The following is a 24,682-nucleotide window of genomic DNA, read 5'->3' as shown; positions in this document are numbered from 1 at the left end:
TTCTCCCACTTTATATTGCACTATTGGATCCCTCCTGCCTTCTGCCTTATCGTCCATCTCTCAAAGACGTTACTTCATGACAGGCATTGCAATGGGAGCTCCTTGGGGCTAGTGTGGGACTTGTGTGTCTGTTCACCATTGCTCCCGTTGCACAGAGTAGAAACTGTCAAGGAGATGAATGGTCAGGCCAGCCCTCATACTCTCAGCAGACATGAGCTTTCCTAAATTTATCTCCAGTATCACAGTGCGCTGGGTACTTTAGTATGCCTGGTATTTCTAAATCTGTATTCACACCAAAGGCCATTATCAACGGGGTAAGAAAAGCAAATCATGGAATGGATTTTCTCAATGCTGTGATGAAATGTTTGGCAAAAGCAACTCCATGAAGAAAGGATTCAGTTGGCTCCTGGGTTTAGAAGAGATACAGGCCACCATGCTGGGGCAGGGGGTGGTAGGGTGGGAGTGGTGTTGGTGACAGGAGTGTGAGGTGGCTGGTCACACGGCCTCTGCGGTCAGGAAACAGAGGTAAGCTTCATTGCTTCTGTTTTTTATTCAGGCCAGGATCCTGGCCATGGGGCGGTGCTGCCCACATTCAGCTGGGTCTTCCCTCTGAGAGAGTGTTTATTGACACTCTGAGATGCTAGTTTCCTAGGCTGCTTCAAAGCCAGTCAAGCTGACAATGAAAGTGAGCAGTCACATAAGTCTGACAAGGGAGTAGTCTCCAGACTTGGAAAAAAAATTCCCAAGATTCTATAATATAAAATAAATGTCAACAGGGGCAAGGTCGTCGGTAAACATTTCTGTAAAAAAGATACGTAAATGGGCAAGAAACACACTTAATGATTTGAAAGGTTAGTAGCCACTCGGAATGAATATCAAACCCACAATAAGATAAACTTCCTGCTTATTGGGAAGCTGGCTGTTTTCAAAGGAATCAGGCAAACAAAAAAGCCAGAAAATAACACGTGTTGGCAAGGATGCAGAGAAATTACAACTTTCTCGCTTTGTTGGGAGGAATGCAAAACTTCACAGCTCAAGAAAAGCTGTCTGCTGCTCCCCCAAATTAAAGGTAGACTCCGATCCGGAAATGCCACCTTTAGCTGTTTCCAAAGGAACTCAAAGCAGAGCCTCGAACAGATAACAAACACCGACGTCCACGGCAGCATCACTCACAGTAGCTAATGGGCGGGGAGAAAGCCCAGGACCCACGAATAGGCGAACGGATACACGAGATAAGGCGTGCGTGCGTGCGTGCGTGCGTGCGTGTGTGTCCATGCATATATGAACTATTCAGCTTTATAGAGAAGCAAAGTTTTGACACACGCTACTACACGAGGCCATCTGGTATGCTAGGTGAGACAATCCAGATACAAATGGCAAATATTGTACTATTCTATCTCCATGAGGTACCTAGAATTGTCAAACTAGTAAATAAAGAAACATTGACCTTTTTAGGAGCGGAGGAGAGAGGCAAGGGGGAAAGCGCTCCTCAACTGCTACATAGTGGCCGTTTCAGAAGATGCAAAATGTTCTGTGGATAGGCAGTCCACAACGATAGGAGCATACTCAGCGCTGCGGAGCAGGGCGCCTAGGAGTGATAAAAACCAGAAGGTTTTTGGTTTGTGTACTTCTGCCACAATAAAAATGCAAAACTGAAAAGAAAAAGAAATCTTCCCCATAACATTGGAGCTCGCTGGGAGCAGCGACTTCGACTGTGTTATCTGCTGCATCTAACTCAGGATGTGGAGCACAGTGGAATCATTGGTTGCACGAGCAGATCAGCGTACAAGCGTGCGTGGAGTGGGAGGGGATGAAGCGAGTTACCCCCAGGTTTCCATCCTGAGAACACTGGCCTGAACCCAGTGGAAGCGCTACTTCTGTGCCACAGGTCCCGTCTTTGACTCCCGCAGTGCCCCTACAAAACCTCACAAGTTCTCAGCGTTTAAGTCTCCACGTCTTTCAAATTTTGTGGGTGGCCTTTGACTGGACCCTTTTGCTGCTCATAAGAGAGTTGATATTTTGGTATGTCACAGTTCCGGGGGCTCCTGCTTACGGTGAGATCTTTGTTGTGCATGCATGATAAGAATGACTTCAACTCGCAGCTCGCCACCCGGCTCCCCTGTGGCAGGTCCGTCTCACCTAATTGATCTCAGCCACGCTGTTCTTTCTCCCACCCTGGAGGCACCATAGCTGCCTTGGGCTTTAAATGGATGGAGCGTAAAGGCTTTGTTAAGCTGCTCTATATCCTTTGTGTCTGTTCCCGTATCAGACTGTAACCCCTCAGAGGAGCAGAGCCAAGTTGCTAATCCACATTCATGGCTCTAAATTTAGTCAGTGAACACATCAGGTTTATCCTCATGATGACAACGAAGACGAACCTCTGTTATTTTGGATGGAATGCTGTAGGTTCGTTCTTCTTGGAATTTTCTGGATGGTTTCTCCTTCTTTTCACTCCAGTACCTTATTCCCCCCGGAGTGACACGCATAGACACAGAGAGGTAAATGGTCTGAAAACAAATGTACTGTAATACATTCACGCTGGCTGCAAAAATAAAACACCCTAAACCGAGTTTTCTTTGCAGTCTTCACATCCAGATGGTAGTAAAATTTGACATTTCAATTCTGTTTGCGAGATTCATTTTGTTTTTAAATTGGGAAGAACCATGGGGCTAAAAATTGTCTGGAGCACCAGGGAAGCCTGGTGAGGCCTCTTTAGCGATGTTATTAATAAGGCTGTGGTGTTTGAAATGGAATTTGGAGACAGCAGAGAGAGGCTGTAAACAGCCTATGGATATGAATAAGGGGCCTGGTTCCTCAGTCCTCACCTACTGTGACAGGGACAGTGCAAGGGAGAGGATCAGGACAAAAGTGGCTGTCTTGGTGATCGAATTAAGCCAGTGTTTCAAAACCATAATTCCCTAGTGAGTCTGGAATTTAAAATTTTGCAATAGAATTACAACATTTGCAATTGATAGATAAGTATTCACATTCGCTGCACTGTGTGGACAGATATTTATAGTTCCTGTTACAAAGGCTGAGTTATTGTTCTCAACAGTCTCTTTATGAAGTACTGAAATGAAGAGTCACAGAAAGTCTTTTCACTAAAAGTGGCTATAGTGGAAGACACAACTTAATTCAACTCAAGATTTAGTGGTTCAGAGTGGTCAGAACTAGCTAAGATAATTTCCTTACAAACACTTTTGCTGGCAACACTCACTCTTGGTTAGGGTAGCCTCTCTATGCATTCTTAGAGAAAAATCTTAGAAACAAATTGGTAGTTAGGATTGTAATCAATGTATTGATTATGTTTCTTTTGGTTGAAAGGGAAGAAAGCTTGCCCTATATGAACTTAAGAAAGGATTATTTGCTTCTGTGACTGACAGCTCTAACAGGGAGGGTAGCCTGATTGACAGCTCTAGCAGGGAGGGTAACCTGATTGACAGCTCTAGCAGGGAGGGTAGCCTGATTGACAGCTCTAGCGCAGAGGCTAGCTTGATTGACAACTCTAACAGGGAGGCTAGCCTGATTGACAGCTCTAGCACAGAGGCTAGCTTGATTGACATCTCTAACAGGGAGGCTAGCCTAGCTTTTGTTTGGCACAGGTGCTCTCGCAAAACCTTCAGGGTCATATCTCACTCCCAGCTTTTCTCTCTCACACGGTGGCTTCTTTCTCAAACAGAGTCTATTCATGGGTGCAAAAAGGCTGGGTTTCAAGGCTTCTCAATCCCTAGATGTCAAGTCTGTGGTGGAGGAGAGGGTCTCCATATCTCAGGATGAAACGAACATTCTGTGTCTCTTGATGGTCCAAATTACATCATGTACTAATCCTTAAATCAACTAACTCAGTGGTTCTCAACCTTCCTAATGCCGTTTAATACAGTTTCTCATGTTGTGGTTACCCCAGCCATAAAATTATTACCATTACTTCATAACTGTAATTTTGCTACTACTATGTACCGTAATATAAAATTGATGCAACTCCTAAAGGGCTAGTGATCCACAGGTTGAGAACCACTACTCTAAGTAAAAGGACTGCATCTGCTGATTAATATAGTCCAGTTGTGACTCACAATGGAATTAAGAGAGGACTAGGCTATGCCCACCATGTGGTCTGGCATTAATGGGAAATTAGGAAGATTCCTGTAAACACAGTGACCAAAACAGCAAATATCAGATATGATATAGCTGATTAAGGGACTTGTGATTCTAACAGAACATGTATTGATATTTAGCGGTTATTTCACACTAGGACAGGGAATGAAGGCTAAGAAAGGTTGCCTCCTTCCAGATGTTCTCAGAGTGAGCATGGCATGCTCCCCAACTCTCATACATCTTACTACAAAGGCCCACGATGGTTTTGATATATCTTAGAAGGATATATTAATACCCCCAGCCTCTCACTATATATCCCCAGCTGGCTCATAACTCATTGTGTAGACCAGGCTGGCCTGCCTCTTCCTCCTGAGTGCTGGGATTAAAGCTGTGCACCCCTACATCTGACCTTCATATCTGTCTCATGAGATGCATGTATTCTGTGGAGAGCAACTTTTGCAAATTTTCCATCTCTTTTGCTAAGCATAGTCTATGTTTAGACCCAGAAGAACTTTTTTTGGGCATTGGGTTGAAGGAAGCACCTCTGTATGGAGGTATTTCACCTGTGTACATGAACTGTGCTTTTTGTGTGTGATAACACACCTCTACTGGGTCTGGTCCTTGGTTCTTTTTGTTTCTTTACATATCTCTTTCCCTCCACAAATGCTTTACTTATGTACATATATACATATACATGTGCATATATGTAATATACATATGTGTATACACAGGCACATACACATATACATATATATGATGCATGCATATATGGTAGCCTGTGTGTACAGGTGATAGTAAAACTATTTAACAAGTGATACAGCATCCTCTTCTACCAGAGTGTCTATCACCCACAAACTGAGCAGTGTAACTATAGTAAGACACAGAACCGTGAGTCCCATAGCCCAGCCCTATATACTAAGCATAAAGCATCATTTCAAGTGAATTCCCAAAGGCTTTTACCCTAACTCTCCCAGTGTGCAAGAACCAGCTGAGCTGTTCTTGAGAAATGACCAACGTTAGAAGACGGCAGTCTACACTTCTAAGGAGACCACACCTCGGTGATGTCAGAGGAGAAGGGCGAATCAGTGGAAAGGGAAGGAGAACGCAGGGTAAAGAAGCATCGCTGGGAGGAAGAGACAGCGAGGCGACTGCACAGATGGACTTTCCGAGTCGCAGAGCACGAGCAGAGCAGTGATGGAGATTGAGTGACAGGTCACCATTTTAACGTGTTACTCTGGACCAGGCCCTTGTATCCTCTTTAGTAGACTTTGAGCAGCACAAGGATACTGAATACTGCATAGTTGGAATTGAATTCTCTAAAAATGAGTGACTTAGATTTTCGGGTTGATAAAGAGTTATACATCTAAATAATAGGGATTTTGTTTACCTGCTTATAATCTTAGCTGAAGGGGACAGAGTGGCCATGTTTTGTGCCACAAAAAATGACTTCTACTTTGTCACTGAAGTGGCGAAAGGTTCCTGGATGCAGGGTTGTAGGACAGAAGGACAACGAACAGACAGGGAATTGCAGGTATTGGGAACAACTCGGGAAGACTAAAACAGACTGGCAGAAAGCTGTGGCACAGAGAAACACTTCCCTAAAGTTGGGTCCAGAGGGATTCTCTGCAGAGGTGACATATGAAGATCTGGGGAGACCGAGTTCCAGGCAGGGGGCATAAAAAGGGTAACGACTCTAAAATAGCGTTGAGCTTGCTGCGTTGAACTTGTGGTGAAGGGCAAGGAGAGCCCCCGTCACAGAGAGGTGCTTCTTCACAGGAGCGTGGGTTTGTTTCCCAAGTGTGCTAAGGCGCCCTGAGAATTTGAAATGAACAACCATCTGATTTGTATAAAGAGAGGCACTGAGAGAGAGAAAGAGAGAGAGAGAGAGAGAGAGAGAGAGAGAGAGAGAGAGAGAGAGAGAGACAGAGACAGAGAGAACACTCCTGACGGGGAGAAGACAAGAGAGAAGAGTTTTCTCAGGGAGCTGTGCCAGAAACTCTTGACCAGGAGGTACTGGAGAGCAGAAGGCAGGAACAAGCTTCCGGGGGAGGGAGGTTGAGGCGCTGGTACAGAGCACAGGCTGAGGGAGCTGAGAAGACTGGGTGTGGCCTGCAGAGATGCCCAGAATCCAGCTCTCACCTCGTTCAGTGGCTTCCCATCTCCCCTGAGGACTCTGCACAGTGGATCCTCTGAGGTCTTCACTTCCTGATTGCTCCATTGATTCCTTCATTAAGCCACCCTTTCCTTGAAGTGCTACCTTGAGAGACTGCTACTAGAAACTAAACTTAGCTAACGATAATGAGCAGGAGTCAGAGATACACGGCATCGGGAAACTCGTCTTGCTTCTCAAGTCAAAATGGGCATCTTTCATGATAAGGTTCCAATGACTGCGGTGTCACCTGGGTGCTTGCGGTGTCTGTGTCCACACCTCGTGCCCCTCATACCCTCTTAACCCCATTTTGCTCTGGGTGTCCCACGGGTCGTACCTCGTTTGAACCTGCCGCTACAGCTACATCTTTCTCAGTTTCTGTCTTGGGCCTCTCACACTCGATGTGGGAAGCCCATGGGGACCCACTTAGCACTTGAGTATGTGCAGACTTGAAAGTGTGACAGTGTTAATCGGTACTGGAAAAACCTTACCCAATGGAGGATGGGAGGCTGTGGAGAAATGGTTCCCAGTGCTCTCTTAGAGTCTGGTGATCCAGAGGGGGTGCATTCTTTTATGGTTCTGTAGAGGACTCCTACATCAATAATCATGTTTCCAATGCTTTCTGGGTTTGTAACCCATCTTATAAAGAGTTTCCTTCTCTATTTCCTTGAGTTTACCTCCCAAAGCAAACTAGGTCTGTGTGAGTCCCCAGATCCAATCTTCTCAAGGGAACTCAGGGCAGCCGGCTTGCACTCCATATCGACCGACTGATGCACACTTAAGAGGTTTCTTTCTTTCATTTATCTCCTTTGTTATGCCCCATGTTATAAAGCACAGTGTTGGAAATACATCTTTGCAACTTCCTTAGGAAAAGCCCCGCTGCAAATGAAATTACTAAATTTATGACTGAATAACACACACAGTTTAAAGGCATTTTATATACTCTGGAGCAAACCTACTTATGTTTAAAAGGTTTATGTGCCAGTCAGTGGTGGCGCACGCCTTTAATCCCAGCATTTGGGAGGCAGAGGCGGGCGGATTTCTGAGTTTGAGGCCAGCCTGGTCTACAGAGTGAGTTCCAGGACAGCCAGGGCTACACAGAGAAACCCTGTCTTGAAGAAAACCAAAACCAAAACCAAAACCAAAAAAAAAAAAGGTTTGTGTGTTTGTGGGAAGAAATTAGGTACTCATCTGGGGGACATTATGAATTTTTCCTTTCAGGGCTGCAGGTATGCTGGCTTTGGCTGCCTTCCAGAACTTACCGACACCTCTTGTTGTGACTCAGGTAGAGATGGATCGACTCCATGGCAGTCAAATCAAACACAGCACTGTGTTTTGGGGTTTTGACTTTGCTTACCACACTTTGAGTCTCCCTAACCTCGTAAAGCAAGAAGTACAGAGAGATCATGATGTCAATGGAATTAAAAGACTCGCATGTTTAAGGTTTGAGAAAATATTTCTACTCAAGAAAGTTTTCAAAAACTATAAAGACATTTAGTCTAAGCTCTAGTGCATCAAGACCACTAGAAGGATATCTTTTCTCAATGGGGAAAAAAAGTTGGCCCGAGCAGCTAGCTGTGGGCCAGGGACACTGAAGACAAGTTGTAAGTTGCCCCAGGTCTGTTTCAAAATCACTTTCAGAATCCACCCAGGTTGATTTTTCCTGAAGTCGCTGTCCTTGAAGAAGGTTACTTCACCTTGACTACAGTCAAAATAAACTAGGAGTTAGCAAGCTGGCAAAGGAAACACTGTTTAGATATTGTATCTCCCCGGCTGTTCGCCTGATTGCACCTGCTTACATAAACTTTAGACAGCCCTGTGGTGAGGTTTCCACACAGGCGGCTGACCACAGGGGCTGACTGTGGTCTCCGCAAAGGCTTGTTTGGTCGACACCTGGTTAGAACTGTGGTGGCATCTGCAGAAACCAATGTCCTACCTAACATTTGATTTAATAGCACTTTACCCATTATCTTAACCTGTAATAAAAATGTTGGCCCTTGACCTCTGACCAGAATGGACTCTTTATAACACCATTGTTTCGGTGAACGATAAGAGTCTATGTGTGTTGTGTTGATTTAAAATGACTCTTACCGAAACCTAAACCGCTCAAAGATATCTCCCTTTCCCCGCCCCCAATCCTTTCTCTCTGAGTGTAAACACGCAGAGTTTGTAGTTCAGAGACAATCATCGGTTTAAACTTGCTTATAAGAAGCATTCTAGATGATGAGGTTGGCATGCAGAATCATAGCCAGGACATGAAGGTGGAGACAGGCACTCGGGGAGTGTGGGGGTTGGGGAGGGGGCCATGAATATTTTGAGAACAGGACTAACCAGGAGAGATTGAACCTTTACAAACTATGATCAGGTCATAGTGTAGGTTATGAATTGAAAGAGGACTCAGTTCATGTTAGAAAGCCCATGTAGGCATGAGGTAATGATGGCCCAGGCTAGCTAGAAGCAGGCATGGGGCAGGGGCGGGGGGGGGGGGGGGGAGATACAGATTTGGAGCATAGAGGAATTGGGAAAGAGTGGTCAGGAAGACAACATTTGTGTTTGCAAGGGTAGAGTCGGGGACTTTACAGACCTGCCTCTTTCTCCCCCTTCCTTCCTGCCTTCCTCCCTCCCCACTTACTCCTTTTCTTTCCTTCTTAGACAAGATGTTGCTATGTCATGTATACTGGCCTTGATCTCAAAGAATCTCTCCTGCCTTAGTCTCCTGAGAGCTGGGACTACAGACAAGCCCTGCCATGACTAGAATTTGGGACCCCCATCTCTCCCATCTCCTCATCCCCCATCCCCTACCCCCATCCCTTTTCTTTAGGTACAAAGCCTTGCTTGGCCAAGAGCAGACAATAAATAATAAAATACACACTAAAATAAGGACATTCATGTCACCCAAAGCGACCCAGTGTCATTCTAAACTTGATTCTTCGGTTGATGGTTCATCCCTACGGCGGACTCGGCGCAGATACTCCCGACAACAGCGCTGCCCTCTGCTGCTTCAGCGCTGCCCTCTTTCGGCTGACTTCGCCTCAGATCACTTACAACCGCTCTGACTGAGGCCTCTCTGTTCCAACAGAGGCCTGGGAGGCTTGTGAGCTCTTCCTTCACCTTTGAAAGCAGGAGTTGAATTACGGAACGCCTAGCTACCCATTCATTTCCCCCATAAAGCCACCAAGAGCAGTGCGCCATGCTTGACCTCACTGCGTTTGCTGCTGTGTGGGGACCGGAAGGGTTACTATGCCTGTGAGAAAGAAGAGGCCTGGCCTTATACCAATGAAACTTCTCATTAAACAGGGTTTCAGACTGGAAGGGCAACCTAAAAATTCAAAACAAATGATGAAGGCTGGAAGAAGACAGGGAAACAAGTATAATAGGAAATTTTAGAAACTTACTGGACATTAAGAGAGGGGCGACTTGCCGGGCTGTGGTCGCGCACGCCTTTAATTCCAGCATTTGGGAGGCAGAGGCAGGCAGATTTCTGAGTTCGAGGACAGCCTTGTCTACAGAGTAAGTTCCAGGACAGCCAGGGTTACACAGAGAAACCCTGTCTCGAAAAACAAACAAACAAACCAAAAAAAGAGGGGCGACTTAACTTCATTGTTAGAATGGAGAGGCCTTGGTCAGATCATCTCTAAGTGCTTTTCAATTCTAAGGATATGGTTCTTCTGACTTAAGAAGTATTAAAGATATTTATGCGTATGTGTCTGTATCTGTGTTCATGTATTCATGTATGTGAGGCGCACATATGTTTGCAGTTGCTTATACACATAGAGGCCAAAGGGTAACCTTGATTCTCATTCTTCAGGAGAATCCACCTCATTTTTTGAGGGGAGGTCTCTCCTGCCCTGGAGCTTGGTAGCCCAGGCTGATGGGCCACTGAACCCTCTAGAGGTGTGTTCTGTGTGTTCTGTGTGTTCTGTGTGTTCTGTGCCTCTACTGAGATAACAAGAACATACCATGCCTGTCTCTTGAATCTTTATTTATTTGCTTGTTTGCTTACTGTAGACACTGAGAATCAAACCTAGGTCCTTGTGCTTGTTTGCTTGTACGGCAAGGACTTTACCAACTGAGCCGTCTCTCTGGGCCCAGTATTATTTGTTTTCTCCCTGTTCTCTATGCCCCCCCCCCAGCTCCCCTCCAAGTTTCATAACCGCCCAGCATTCTGTCTGTGTTCACACCTCACTGGTTAAGATTTGATAACACAGTGTATTTAGGCAGCTGTGCCTGGAATTGCTAGTTTGATGAGGTTGTAAAAAGGTACCTAGAAATGTATTAGGAGCTGCCTCAGGCGCGAATCATCCGGTCTGCCCTCCGCCACTGTTTATAACCTACATATTTACACCTGCACAGTGTTTCCCCTGAGTCATAATGTTCCACTTAGGACCCGATGGCCCTTTTAGATCTAGTCCACCCTGCAACTTCCTTTCCTAATGACACACTGACACACAGTCTCATCATAGGCAATAGGAATACCCGAGTGTCTCCCTGGTAACATCATCTTCTTGCTGTTAGGGCCTAAACTTGTTTGCCATAACAGATTTATGGCTGGACCATTGCCAATGTTTGCCTATCCTTTGTTGTTGTTGTTGTTTTTAATTGTTACATCATCCTCATCTTTGATAAAACTCCTTGGTAAGTAGGTGCAGGATTGTTGAACTTAGATTTCTCTGTGTTTATTACATTTGAGGAGTGCATACTCAAGAGGCAGACATAGTGTTGTGCCAACAGTGTAGCATTAGCTGTAAACCCTGAGTGAATATTGGACCAGTGCATGGGGTCGCAGTAGGACTTTCACCTTTAAGTCCTTAAAAAGGGGCGCAGTCTTATGAGACTAGCATACAAATGTGTAGGCACATCAGGCACCCAAGTGTACATTACTTCCCTTCTGCTGTGGCTTCAGATGCCTGACTTACTATCTGGCATTAAGCTCTGTCACCTGAGTGTTTACTGAACTCCAGTGGGATCTCTGCTGCTAATGAATCCTTCATTCAAACCGGAGCCCAGGGCCATCAACCTCAGCACTCCCTAAGGGGAACAGTTCTACCTGCAGACATGTTTTATATAGGACAATGGGGGCAGAAAATCATCGCACACAGCACCAGATTTTAGATTCTGCAGACAAACCCAATCTCCTCAACACCGAATGCCTTAAAGGATAACCTCCATGTACCCTAACAATGAGGGCAAGACACCCAGGCTAGGTGGCTACAACTGGAGCACATTTAAAACGGCTTCCAGGGTGCCTCCTCCATGACAGAGACTCAAAGCTTTCTGGGAAGTCTTCAGGGGTCAGTTGTTATGGAATCCAGCAGGCTCTGGGGAAAGCCAGATGTCTGTCTGCTAGCCGTGCCAAGGTGATTATCAGCTTTTGTCAGCGATGGGATCTTACCCTGCAGCTGCTGTGTACCCATGGTGGCTTTCTTTAGAATGACACTGGTCAGTGAGTGAACTTTGGCTCAGTTTCCATGAAGTGCCGTGATGTTAGTTACATGTGGCTACTCAGCCTCAGATCAGATGATGCTCAGTGACCTCAGGAAACAGAGAGGGGCTCCTTTGCCTCTGGTGTTCTCTTCCCAGCTACTGACTATGCCTGCAGCATCACACGCTGCTTCCTTCTGTCCCGTTATGACTGTCTTGATTTTGTATGAATTCTTAGCCCAGGTTCCGTCTCTTCCCAGCATGTTCTTGAAGTCTGTACTAGCAACCTGCTACAACGTGGGTACCTCAATGGAGTAGCATTGGGTCATCAAGGGAAGGGCAGTAATAGGAGCATTTCAAGTCACCACTCTATGCTTCCTTCCAGAACAACACTCAAAAGGGGTTCCTTAACTTAGACTTTATGAAGATCTCAAATGGAATAGTCAGAACAACTAAACCTGAATTGTCAGAGGACCTTCCCATCCTGGCCTCTGATATTCCCTCAAATCTGGTAAGAAGTCACAACGTGTATTAAAGAAGAGTTTATGCCAGTTGTGTGTTGCACAGAGAATCCTTTTCTGAGCATCTAGTCTTTTCTTATTGATTCCAGTGTTGACTTATGCAATGGCTCTGGCTTGGTGTCACCTGGTTTCTATGGGATACTTGACCTCTAATGATGCTCTCCCAGACATGACAATAGATATTTGACATGTCTTTTTCTCAAAGGAGCTAACATTATCACCTGTATTCCTAGCAGGCAGTCAAAAACTCTTGTTACTGAAGAGAGAGAGGAATTTCTATGTTTTGTTGGTGCCTGTTTCTAAATATCCTCAGGGACAATGCCCTAAGATGTCCTCAATAACATCACACTCCTACTGGTATTTCTGCCCACACAGTGATACCTATCTAGGCAGACAAGCACAGGGATTCACATACCATGTATACAACTCTTTCTGAACAATGTACCCAGCAACCTTGGATTCCCTGTAGAGGTTTACATGTCTGATACCACCTTTAGAGGTTTACATGTATGATCCCACCTGTATAGGTTTACATGTATGATGCCCTCTGAACAATGGAATAGGCTTCTTCTCCCCAGTGATCCCTTGGATAATGTCTATTCAAATGTATCTCTAACACATTTTGGTTTAAGAGTAGGAGGGCCAAGCCATTCTCAACTGGTCTGGGAATACATGCAGTGAGGCAAGACAATGTTCTCAAGTGAACTGTTAGGAAGAATCCCCTATTTATCATCTTATACCTATGCCTAATTGGGGTGTGCATATAGTTAAAAATCACATACATTATGGGACATGTGCAATAGAAAGACAATTGTATGATCTATCAATCTAAACAGAGGAACACCTTTATTATGTGTCTTAATAACCAAACTCCTCCTCTTGAATTCCATAAAAGAATGCCCTAGACAATACTGGGGCCCTTGAGTGCTCTCACTCATGAGGCCTGATGTCACTTCTGACAGTGTTCCCCCCTCTAATCTATGCTATCACTTCGCTCCAAATGAGGCTACCTTGCTACCTTTTATCTGTGTGAGTCCTTGCTTCATGTTGGATAAGACCCAGCCTAGACCTCCCAGCACTGGTAACCAACCCAATCAGTTCACTTTTTCACTCTCTCCAAGGATCTGTTCTCAGGGAGCTTAGCTGAACTTAGACTGAGAAGCTACTCCCCATGGTTCCTTCTTTTTTTCCCCCAGGATATTACTCTTTATTTTTTTAATTTATTTATTTTTATTGAATATCGTCTTCATTTATGTTGCCAATGGTAAGACCTTTCCCGATATCCCTCTTCCCCTAAGACCCCCAACCCCTCCCCTTCCTTCCCCCTGCCTCCATGTATATGCCTCTCCACCCAACACACTCCCTCCTCCCCCCCTCAGTTTCCCTTTGTTCCAGCCTCTGTTGAGCCTTTACCTGACCAAGGACCATTCCTCCCACTGATGCCCACCATGGTTCCTTCTTGATGTTTTCCTTTGAGGCATCAGTTCCTACCAGGAAGCATGAAGACTTAACTTTCTCTCACTATTCTCCCTGGCACTTATCATGATTGCATACTCCCCACTCCTTCATCCTCTAAATATGGTATGTGAGTGGCATGGCGATCCAGCTACGGAGTGGTCGTGATTATGCAAACATTCTTCCAATTATGAGAGCCTCGATAACATCTTCTCGGCACTGCTCTTTATCTTCCCTCTAAGTAATAATGTGTAAACAAGTTCCACGTTCACGTATTTGCTGAGTTTTCTTTGTGCTTATATCAGGAGTAATTGAAAACTGTGGCTAGTGGATCAAATGTAGCTGCTGTCTGCTTCTGTAAGTAAATTTCATTGAAGTGCAGCAAAGCTCATCTGTTTGCACACTGTCTACACATGCTTTTGCTGACAGGCAGACAAACTAGGTTGTTTGATGAAGATTGATAAACGTAAAATATTTACCTGTCCCTTTGGAGAAATTGGCCTTCTTCCAGTTCAGATAATTCACCCTCAAACTCCCCAAATGCTTAGGATTGTCTCACAAGGCCTTCACAGGTGGCTGCCATTCCTTTGTCTTCCTGTCTTGAGGCAGTTCCTTTTGGAACAATACGATTTGGTTTCTGCCCTTTCAGTTTGCAAAGGATGTTCCTCTTTTACAAATATTTATTTACATGTGTGTGTGTGTGTGTGTGTGTGTGTGTGTGTGTGTAAGAATTCATGCCATTGGTCATATGTGGAAGTTAGAGGACAGCTTGAAGGAGCTGGTTCTTTCTTTCTACCTTGTGGCCCTGAGTGATTACGCTCAGGCTGTTAACTTTGACATCAAGCCCTTTCCTTGCTAAACTATGTCCCAGGACCACCTTTGTCCTTTGGCACAGCTTCCTGCCAAATGTCACCCGTTATCCATCTTGGAGGCTCCCGTAGCCCTCTCTTGAAATGGAATCTTTCTTATAGCTGATGTCTTTTTTTGCCCTATATTACTCTGTCCTTAATTTTAAATCTCTCCCCTCTCCTTTCCTCCCTCCCTCTCTGCCCTGTGTGTGTGTGTGTGTGTGTGTGTGTGTGTGTGTGTGTGTGAGAGAGAGAGAGAGAGAGAGAGAGAGAGAGAGAGAGTGCACACACACACACACACAAATGGAGGTTAAAGGACTACTTGCTGGGGTCAGTCCTTTTCAACTGTGTGGATTCTGGGGATTGAACTCACACAGGCTTAATGGCAAAAAGTGTCTTTAAATGATGGCTATCATGCCAGCCCTGGAATACAAATTCAGCTTTCTGAAGAAAGGTAGGTTGAAAGTTGCATTTTTTCCAAATAGTGCATGTTGAAGATGCTGTTTATCTTCCCTTCAAACTTGACCAATAGTTTGGCTGGGTATAAAACTCTAGGTAGGAAATGTTTTTCTTTTGCTTTAGAAGCCATTATTCCTTTATGTTCTTGCTGCTAGTATTGTTGTTGAGGTCTGAGACCACTTAGATTTCATGTTTCCTTCTACATGACTTTGAAAATAATTCTTTTCACAGTTGACTATTTTTTTTCTCTTTGTTCTCAGCATTGGGCCATTTCATCATCCTCTTTCTTGCTGTAGATCTATTTTCATCAATTAGGCCAGGCATTTGGCAAACTCTTTTACTCTAGAAATTTATGTCCTTCAATTCTGGGAAATGCTCTTGAATTATGTAATCAATGTTTTCCTCCTGCTGCATGATTTAAGGCAGAACTGCTTAACCAGGAGAACAGATAAAATTAACTGGGAGACTTTTTAAAGATATGTTCTCCCAGGTTCCAATGCTAGAGTTTCCAATTTGCATATTTTGGTGACATTTCTATTGCAGTCTTGAGAAACATGTCTGGATAGATGTGACTTTGAATCAACAGTATTAGACTATCATCTGGAAGCATCACATCATTTGAACAAAAACAGCTAGAAAAAAATATAGTCTCCAAAATCAAACCTCAACCCAAAGATTCCTCTGTAACCACCACACTCGGTTGCTACTATGTAAGGGCTCTGGATGCCAACTGGTATCTTCCATTCTCGTAGAATGGTTCCTACTGTGTCGGCTCACATGTGCTGAGCCATATGTCATTCTATAATTGCTCTCAAATACCTCTGATGAGCATTTTGTTCACCCAGTTGGATGATAGCTACACAGAGAAAGACAGCCATCCACTGACTTTGGTTCAACTCTAGTGCATGCTACTGGATTCTGTGACTCAAGTGTTTATATTCCTAATGAGAGCAGTCAGAAAGGAGGCATTTACACATTCTTCTGATTAATAGAAGAGACACAAAATGGAACTCGGTAGAGATTACTAACTCAAATATCCAGAATGATACATCTTAGCCATTGTTATTTGCAGTCAACTGAATGACATTGTGATGATCCTTCTTGATGTTTTGCTTTAAATATCACTTGGGGAGATGACAAAGATAAGCTATCTGCCTTTACTTACCACTGACCCTGGACTCTCATGCATCACCCCTGGGTAATGTTATTGACCTAAAAATTGTCATGTAGGAAATCATTTATGGCTTCTATTCTGTTCATAACGTCCTCCAGGACAGCAACCTTGCTTTGGCCACTTTTGAACTTCCAACTCTTACAATAGCATTTGACATTGTCTGAACACTCAGCATAAATTTTGTTGAACGAATCTTTATATTTATGTACAATGCTGACTAATACCCAGGACAGCAGTTCCTGGGATGCTGAAAGTTTATTGATTTTTAAAACAGAACATTAAGTTTTTCACACTTCTGAGAGCTGTGATCTTTTAGATGTTTAGCCATAAATATTTGTCATCATCTTCCATTATAAAGCAAAGAAATAGATTTAAGGCTTTGTGTTACTTGATTTGAGGTCATTTCTGGTCCCATTCAATAAAAAAAGGAATTCACCAAATAGTTTCTATTTTTAGGTCTTTCAAAAACTTTTGTGTATAGAGAAATAATTTAGAAATGAAACAAGTCTGGCATAGATAACGCAAGCAAATTATAAAAGCACGCATTGCTAAGCATTCTACCATCAAAGTGTTTTCTCTTAACTGCAGAATATTGTGAAACCCTTTATGTCTTTAAAATAATGCAATTGTTAAATAATTTTTATTTATTTATTTATTTATTTATTTATTATTTACATTTAGGTTTTTAAAAGATCAGGTCTCACAGAGCCTAGATTGACCTGGAACTTAACTATATAGCTGAGAATGACCTTAAACTCCTGACCTTCCCACTTCTACTTCTTAAGTGCTTGGCTTATTGGTGTGTGTCATTACACATAGCTCATTTTTTATTTAATAAAAAATGTTCTACTGTACAACCAAAGCAGGCTTGGTGCTTACTACAGACCAGGCTGGCTCCCGACTCACAGAGATCCACCTGCCTTTGCTTTCCTAGTGCTGGATTAAATGCGTATGCTGTTATGCACAGCCCAAATTATTTTTGACTATGGTAAAATGGACACACTGAAGTATTTATTATTTATACCATTTAAAAGCAAATAATTTGATGGCAATAAGAATGTTCTTGATAATGTGCAGTTATCTCTGAGATAGCAAGTGATGTCTCCAAAAGGAACCAGGAGACATTAATCAAACTCATATCCATTAGGCTTGTGGCCAATCACTTCTACCCACTTTGCCATCTGGTCAACCCCCTTTATTTTTTAATCTAGATTCTTGATATAGACACTTACACATGATTTTAATCTTCACTGTAAATTCTTACTTCTCCTCTGGGCATATTTATAACATTATATTGTTATTTTCCATACCACTTATGTTTTGGTTATATATTTTGTGGGGCAGTTTGGATTTTTGACCCACTTATCACCTTGGTGCTGTGTGTGATTTCTGGTTAGGTAAGTGGTTGTCTAATATGGTGTCACTGGTTGTCTGTGGACAAGCCAGCTGGCTCACTGCTGCTGATCACAATGGACAGTTTTCATCTCCCTGGGAATGTTTACGGGTTTATAACTGCAGTAGAGACTGTTCTTGAAGATGTTCTTTTTATCATTTTTTTCAACATCCAAATAACTCTATGCCAACAAATATAAGATGATCATTCTTTCTGTTTTGATGTCAGAAAGAATCAGTCATAGGAAAGGCTCTGTTGCTCAAAGGAAGCAGCGACTTCCTGAATTGGAAAAGGATTTCAGGCCACAGTATTGTGGCAGGTCTGAGACTTTTACTGTCACTTTTGTGATAACATTTTTTTTCTCCAAGAGACAAGTTTGCAGCATAAGACACTTGAACGAAGAACAGCCCAAGGCAGCAGTGTTGAAACATATTGTTTTGCTTAGTCTTAAGACCCTGACCTAAACTCCAGAATAAATATTTAAAGAAGTGTTATTATTCTTTCCTTTAAAAATAGTTTGCCTAGGGGGTGATTAAAGCTGTCCACACTTTCAACTGCCACAGTCTGTTTTCAGAATTCACAGGAAGTTAATTACAAAGATCCAGTGATAAATAAAGATAATAAAGTGAAACAAAAATAATTCCAGAACTCCAAAGGCAGAGGCAGGTAGATCTCTGTGAGTTTGTAGCTGGTCCTGTCTATATGGAGAGTTCCCAGCCAGCCAGGGCTACATAAAAGAAAAACAACAATTATTCCATTAGTGTTACAGTTGTCCAAAGAAACTTCCAGATAGAAACCAATGTATGGGAATAGTGGCAGTACTCATGGTTACATTATGGTTTGGAAGAAAATGCAGCTCTGCTCCGGAGGAAGTAATCATCAATACTACAGGCATGTCTAAAGATGATGGAAAGTCTTCAAAGTCTTAACAACTCACATAGCCAGGGAAGAAAACACAGTTATTACATTGGTTATGTAAGGAAATTGAACAGTGCTGTAGTGTGGGTCAGTTGTTAGAGTGCTCTGCCTAGTTTGCATGAAGCTCTGGGTTTCATTCCCAGAACCACATAAAACTGGACATGGTGACAGTAAATGAAAAACTTGTGGGTTGAGGCAGGAGGATCAGAAGTTCAAAAGTTATCCTTGTCTACATAGCAAGTTTGAGGCCAGCCTGGGATGCATGAGACCCTGTTTCAAAATTAAAAAAAAAAAAAAAAAAAAAAAAAAGCTAAAGAGAAGGAAAATAAAAAATTCACAGGAAATAAAAGACAAAGAAAACCTACAATATCTTTATAAGAACAGGCAAGCATAACCTTTCAAAAAGCAGCGTTGTACAATCAGACTGTGGGATTCCACGGAGTGGGTGATGTGAACCTGAATCATGCAGAGGAGAAACAGGGCTATCTATTGAAGTGAATCAAAATATTTCAAAAGTCCAGGTAGTTCAGAGAATCTCTAATGGTTATCGTAAAGGAGCTGGAGTTCTGTATTGACCTGCAGCTCAACAGTAAACGTGCAGTGCCTTAATGCTGGGTGCCGGGATGAGGGAGGAAGGCAGGGTAGTGGTGATTAGATGGGAAGAGAGAAATGTAAAGAAAGAAGAGCGGTACGAGAATGCACAAAGATCAGAAGCAGACAGGAGGGGCAGAGAAGGAAGCTATCCACCCCCAGTGATGGCACGGCACAGGAAATCAACAGAACAGATGACACAGGGTCAGCTTTGAAGTAAATTTGCATGAGAGTCAGTAGACAAGGCCTCTCTGGATAGTTGTAGTGTCACCACTAAGAAGTAGAAGCATGACATATTTCCCACCCCCACCCCCCAGTGGGCAGTGGCTAATACAGACTCACAACTGGTCAAAGTGCTGACAGTAAATGACTGAGTGTTGTGGGGTATTCGCCAGAGAAGACTGCTTTGACATGGGTTTAAGCCAATAGAAAGTCTTTATTAGCCAGCTGGTGACTACACTGGGTTCTGGATCCCATTGTAGCCCAGAGCCTATCTCAGGATGAGCTTTCAAGCACAAACAAAAAAAGTGTTCTGGGTTGACATACTTCAGTTAACAAGAACAATCAGCCAGAAGCGGAACTACAAAAGCTAAAAAGCAAGGTTGGTAGGTAGGTACATCTTGAGACTTTCCTGGGACTGTATGGACTTTGGTGGATGAGGCCTTTGTTTTAGTTTTGGCAGGCAGGGCTGTGTTCATACTGAGTTTTACAACCTGAATAGCATTTCCATCATGGAGTCAGCTGTGCTCAGGTCTAAGCGTCTTCTATTAAGGTCTGGGGCTGAGAGTGCTCAGCTCTAAATGAAACATCTACTTCCATCCCCCTTCTCCCAAGGCTCGGGACATCATGGAAGAGGGGGCAGGAAGGATGTAGGAATTAAAAGATGAACTGGGATGCTGTGAAATGCTGTCCTCTAGACACGACAGGACCACTGCAGTCACGAACTCTCAGCAGCTGTGGCTGCTCCTACAGGACCTGCCTGCGCAGACTCAAGCCAGTCAACAGAATAGCATGGAGCAGGAGGATCTCACAAGCCCCCACCATCCCCACTGAGGAGTTAAACTCAATGGCTGCTAGTGGGAGAGGGTGTGGCCCATTCCCTGGCAGATGTCACCACACCAACATGCAGACCAGTAACACTGATTATACTAATTGGGCTAGTTAGAGAGAGAGGAAGAGGGAGAGAGGAGGGGAACGGGAAGGGGGAGGGATATGGAGGGACAGGGAGAGGAACAGAGGGAGAGGGTGGGGGACGGGGAGAGGAAATACTCCAGGTGGGCTCAGATACATTTTTAATCCCAGCACTTGGGAGGCAGATGCGGAAAGATCTTTTTGAGTTCTAGGCCAGTCTAGTCTACATAGAGAGTTTCAGGATAGCCATAAACTACATAGAAAGACTCTGTCTCAAACAAAACAAAACAAAACAAAACAAAACAAAAAAGCCATGAAGCTTGGAGGGGGATTGTTAGGAGGGCCCTGGGAGGATTGGAGCAGGGGGCTCTTAGCTGCCTCAAAGGACTCCCAGCATCCACAGCTGACTTTGTGTGAGGAAGAAACTCTATTATATTGGGCTACTGAGATCCAGGTTATCCTGTGGCACAGCATTGCCCTCTCTGGCCAACACACAGGGGTGAGTTCAGCCTTACAAGTCCCTCCTAGGGTGTCACAGGAAATAAGGGTACAGAACAAATGGTGGAAATGGTGGATGCAGCAGCAATGGCTTTGGGGCTCCCGAGAAACTCTGGAATGGCTACAAATCAAAGCTTCTTGAACTCCCAGATACTGTTTTAATATCAGACAGTGTCTTTTCCCTACGTGTTTGCAGTTTCTTTAAATTTGCAGAATGGGGTGCTTATTACCCTCGTAATAGAATATTGCGAACATTAAGAGTTGCCATATGTAAAATGTCTAGACCATCGCCTAGCACGTAGCAGCGCCAGAACCATCCTGGGAGAGAATCAGAAATGATATCCCATAATTAACTTTGTAAATTTCTGATGTGAGTCACAGATGGCTGTTATTTACGTTGATGACATCTAGCGATTTAAGAATTCCTAGTTAAGGTCTGAACTCTTTACATTTCTGTAGCCTCCGGACAGCTCTGCCCAGGCTGATGCTCAGGAAAGGGGAGTTATTGTTATTCCACTGTTGTCCTTTCAGAGGGTGTAAGAGCAGAATTGTGAGCTGTGGGCCCTGATTAGTCTCCAGGTTAGTCCTGGGCGGCTGGCGCTACCTGGCTGCGGCTGTTAGCTGGGTGGTGGTGTGCAACTGATTGGATCCGTGCCAGTGTGATTTGTTTCAAAGGCCAGAAGAGCTGGATGCAACCATAAGCATGACTGTGTTCTAAACACGCTTACCCTCAAATCGCTGCTCTCTACAAACAATCGCAGGAAGCGTTGGATGTGGGTGGGGAAGAGAATTTCCAAGACCTCAGATCAAGCTTCCACATTCTTGCTGCTTTGTAACAATGGGAGCTCCGAAGAAAGTTCCATTTCCCAACTTTTGAAAGGAGTACTTTGGACTTATGGGCACTTTCACTAACCTAGTATTTGTTAACGCACACACACACTTTTAAGGGTCATTTCCTAACTTTTTGTTACCAAAACATAACAGAAGGCTCACATGGCAATCTTGTGCAAGAATGAATTGGAAAGCATTCATTGGTGACTTAAAAACATTCAGGCTTCTTGAGCTGTTTTTGCCTTAACAACAAACTTCTAAGGGAAATGCATATGTATATTTTTGGGGGAAGGAATACTCTTTTTTAAAAACCGACTTTATGGGCACATAATTCAGACAATGTGCAAGTTAACCATTTAAAATATTTAATTCAATAGCTATTAGGATAGACTATGCAGTGTTCACATAGAAAACATGCATCTTAGATTCTTCCTCTTTGATTATCATCTTTATCCTCTTCCACACAAATATCAGGAGGACTTTAGATCTCCCCTGCAGATGCCACCTCCAGATGCTATACATATGTCTTAGTCAGGGTTTCTATTCCTGCACAAACATCTTGACCAAGAAGCAAGTTGGGGAGGAAAGGGTTTATTGAGCTTACACTTGCATGTTGCAGTTCATCACAAAAGGAAGTCAGGACTGGAACTCAAGCAAGTCAGGAAGCAGGAGCTGATGCAGAGGCCATGGAGGGATGTTTCTTACTGGCTTGCTTCCCCTGGCTTGCTCAGCCTGCTCTCTTATAAAACCCAAGAGCACCAGCCCAAAGGTGGAACCACCCACAAGGGGCCCTCACCACTTGATCACTAATTGAGAAAATGCCCCACAGTTGGATCTCATGGAGGCACTTCCCCAACTGAAACTCCTTTCTCTGTGATAACTCCAGCCTGTGTCAAGTTGACACACAAAATCAGCCAGTACAATTGATCCCTTGTCAACTTGACACACAAACACATCATTATTAAGCCTCAACCCTTACTTTCTTATTCATCCCCAAGATCTAAATTACTTTAAAAGTCCCACAGTCTTTACATATTAAAAGTTCAATCACCTTAAAATATCCAATATCTTTAAAATCCAAAGTTTTTTAAAAATTCAGTCTCTCAACTGTGGGCTCCACTAAAATACTTTCTTCCTTCAAGAGGGAAACATATCAGGGCACAGTCACAACCAAAAGCAAAACTCAAACTCCAATAGTTCAATGTCTGGGATCCAACTCACGATCTTCTGGGCTCCTCCAAGGGCTTGGGTCACTCCTTCAGTCCTGCCCTTTGTAGCACACAGCTTGTCTTCCAGGCTCCAGCTGCCTGTACTCCACTGCTGCTGCTGTTCTTGGTGGTCATCGTATGGTACTAGCATCTCCAAAATACTGCTATCTTCCACTGTAATTAGGCTTCACCAATAGCCTCTCATAGGCTCTCTTCATGGTGACAAGCCTCTGCTCCTATGCATGACCTCTTCAAGTCCTGGGCCATCAATTGCAACTGAGGCTGCACTTTCACCAATGGCCTTCCGTGGCCTCTCACTGTGCCAAGAGCCTCAGCTGCTCTTCATGACCCCTTCATGCCTTCAAATCCAGTACCATCTGGGTGACTCTTACACAGTACCAAGTCCAGCCACAGCACAAAATACAACTGTGGCTATCTCTGGAATACACTCTCTGTGCTCTCAGAAAACACTTCCAAGATTTCATCTCAGTGATGCTGGTCTCTTCTTAATCACTGCTAATTTCTTAGCTCCAGCTAACCAGCATCAATAGTCCCAGTAACACAAGGGTTTGCTTTAGTGGTTCTGGTATCTTGTTACTTACAGCTGATTCTTCAGCCCCCAGCTAACCAAAACCACAGAATCTTCACAATCAAAACATAGCCACTGTAAGAGTTTTTAATCTTCCCTCTGAAATTTCACAAGCCAGGCCTCCATCTTCTGCACTGTTCGTAACATTGTCTTCCAAGCTCCTACAGAACTTTCCACAGCTTTTCTAGCTCAAAGTTCCAAAGTCCTTCCACAATCCTCCCCAAAACATGGTCAGGTTGTCACAGGAATACCCCACTATGCTGGTACCAATTTGTCTTAGGGTTTCTATTCCTGCACAAACATCATGACCAAGAAGCAAGTTGGGGGAGGAAAGGGTTTATTGAGCTTACACTTGCACGTTGCAGTTCATCACAAAAGGAAGTCAGGACTGGAACTCAAGCAGGTCAGGAAGCAGGAGCTGATGCAGAGGCCATGGAGGGATGTTTCTTACTGGCTTGCTTCCCCTGGCTTGCTCAGCCTGCTCTCTTATAGAACCCAAGAGCACCAGCCCAAAGGTGGAACCACCCACAAGGGGCCCTTACCACTTGATCACTAATTGAGAAAATGCCCCACAGCTGGATCTCAGGGAGGCACTTCCCGAACTGAAGCTCCTTTCTCTGTGATAACTCCAGCCTGTGTCAAGTTGACACATGAAACTAGCCAGTACAATTGACAAATACTCATATATGTGCATGTCTCACCTGATTTCTGGTCTTGTGCCTTCTTTCCTCCTCTGGCTATCTCTCTCAGACCTTTAATATATAAGTCAACTGGGACGTGTCCACTTCTCCATCTTCTCTTTATTTGCCTGTTATTTGGATTCGGAACATCAAAAGAAAATGCTCACACAACCCAGACGGGAGGGAGATTTCTCCCTCTGACGTAATCAGGGTATGTAGTGGTGGATAGAGAAAGGCCTGTGGGCTGTACACAGCAGTCTTCCCTCCCTGCCCCAGGACTTACTGTCTACAGCTCAGTCAGCTCTGGAAGAGTGTGTTGCTTCTGAGGAAGGCCCAAGTGTCTCAGGGGACAAACTGGAATTAATTTTGAGCAGATTGACACAGATTCCACACATCTCATTTGAGCTGTGAAACAGTTTTCACTTGCCTTCTTTTTCAGTCCTATTTAAGGCAAATGCAGCTCTCAATGGCATCTCTGGGGTAGTAGTGTGGGTGTGCCTGCACTGGCGGGCCTGTCCCTGCCCGCAGCAGCAGGCTGTTGCCTGATAAGCCACGCCAGACCTCAGAGCTCCTGGGAGGTCACTGCCACGTGGTCTAAAAAGCTCTCTCTGACCCAGTTCTTCAGTGTGTTATGTTGTTCTTCTCAGTCTTGTTCTGATGAAAATCAATTAAGGAATAAATGTTTATTAAACATCTGGTGTATTCAAAATATGCCTTAACATTC

The 24,682-nt window shown here is 43.9% G+C and overlaps 1 long non-coding RNA gene across 1 annotated transcript; it reads right to left on the bottom strand.

The window, feature by feature from the left end:
- Window positions 1–20,267: 20,267 nt before the first annotated feature.
- Window positions 20,268–24,455, bottom strand: LOC127683377 (uncharacterized). The gene is made up of 2 exons (XR_007977531.1): window positions 24,242–24,455; window positions 20,268–24,086 (listed from the first exon to the last, which is right to left on the bottom strand). It is a non-coding gene; the product is annotated as an uncharacterized LOC127683377 (long non-coding RNA).
- Window positions 24,456–24,682: the final 227 nt, after the last annotated feature.

Source organism: Apodemus sylvaticus, chromosome 4 (genome assembly GCF_947179515.1).
Source record: "Apodemus sylvaticus chromosome 4, mApoSyl1.1, whole genome shotgun sequence".
NCBI classification, from domain to species: domain Eukaryota; kingdom Metazoa; phylum Chordata; class Mammalia; order Rodentia; family Muridae; genus Apodemus; species Apodemus sylvaticus.
The sequence above is the reverse complement of the archived record's forward strand: the minus strand, read 5'-3'. Positions and strand labels throughout refer to the sequence as shown.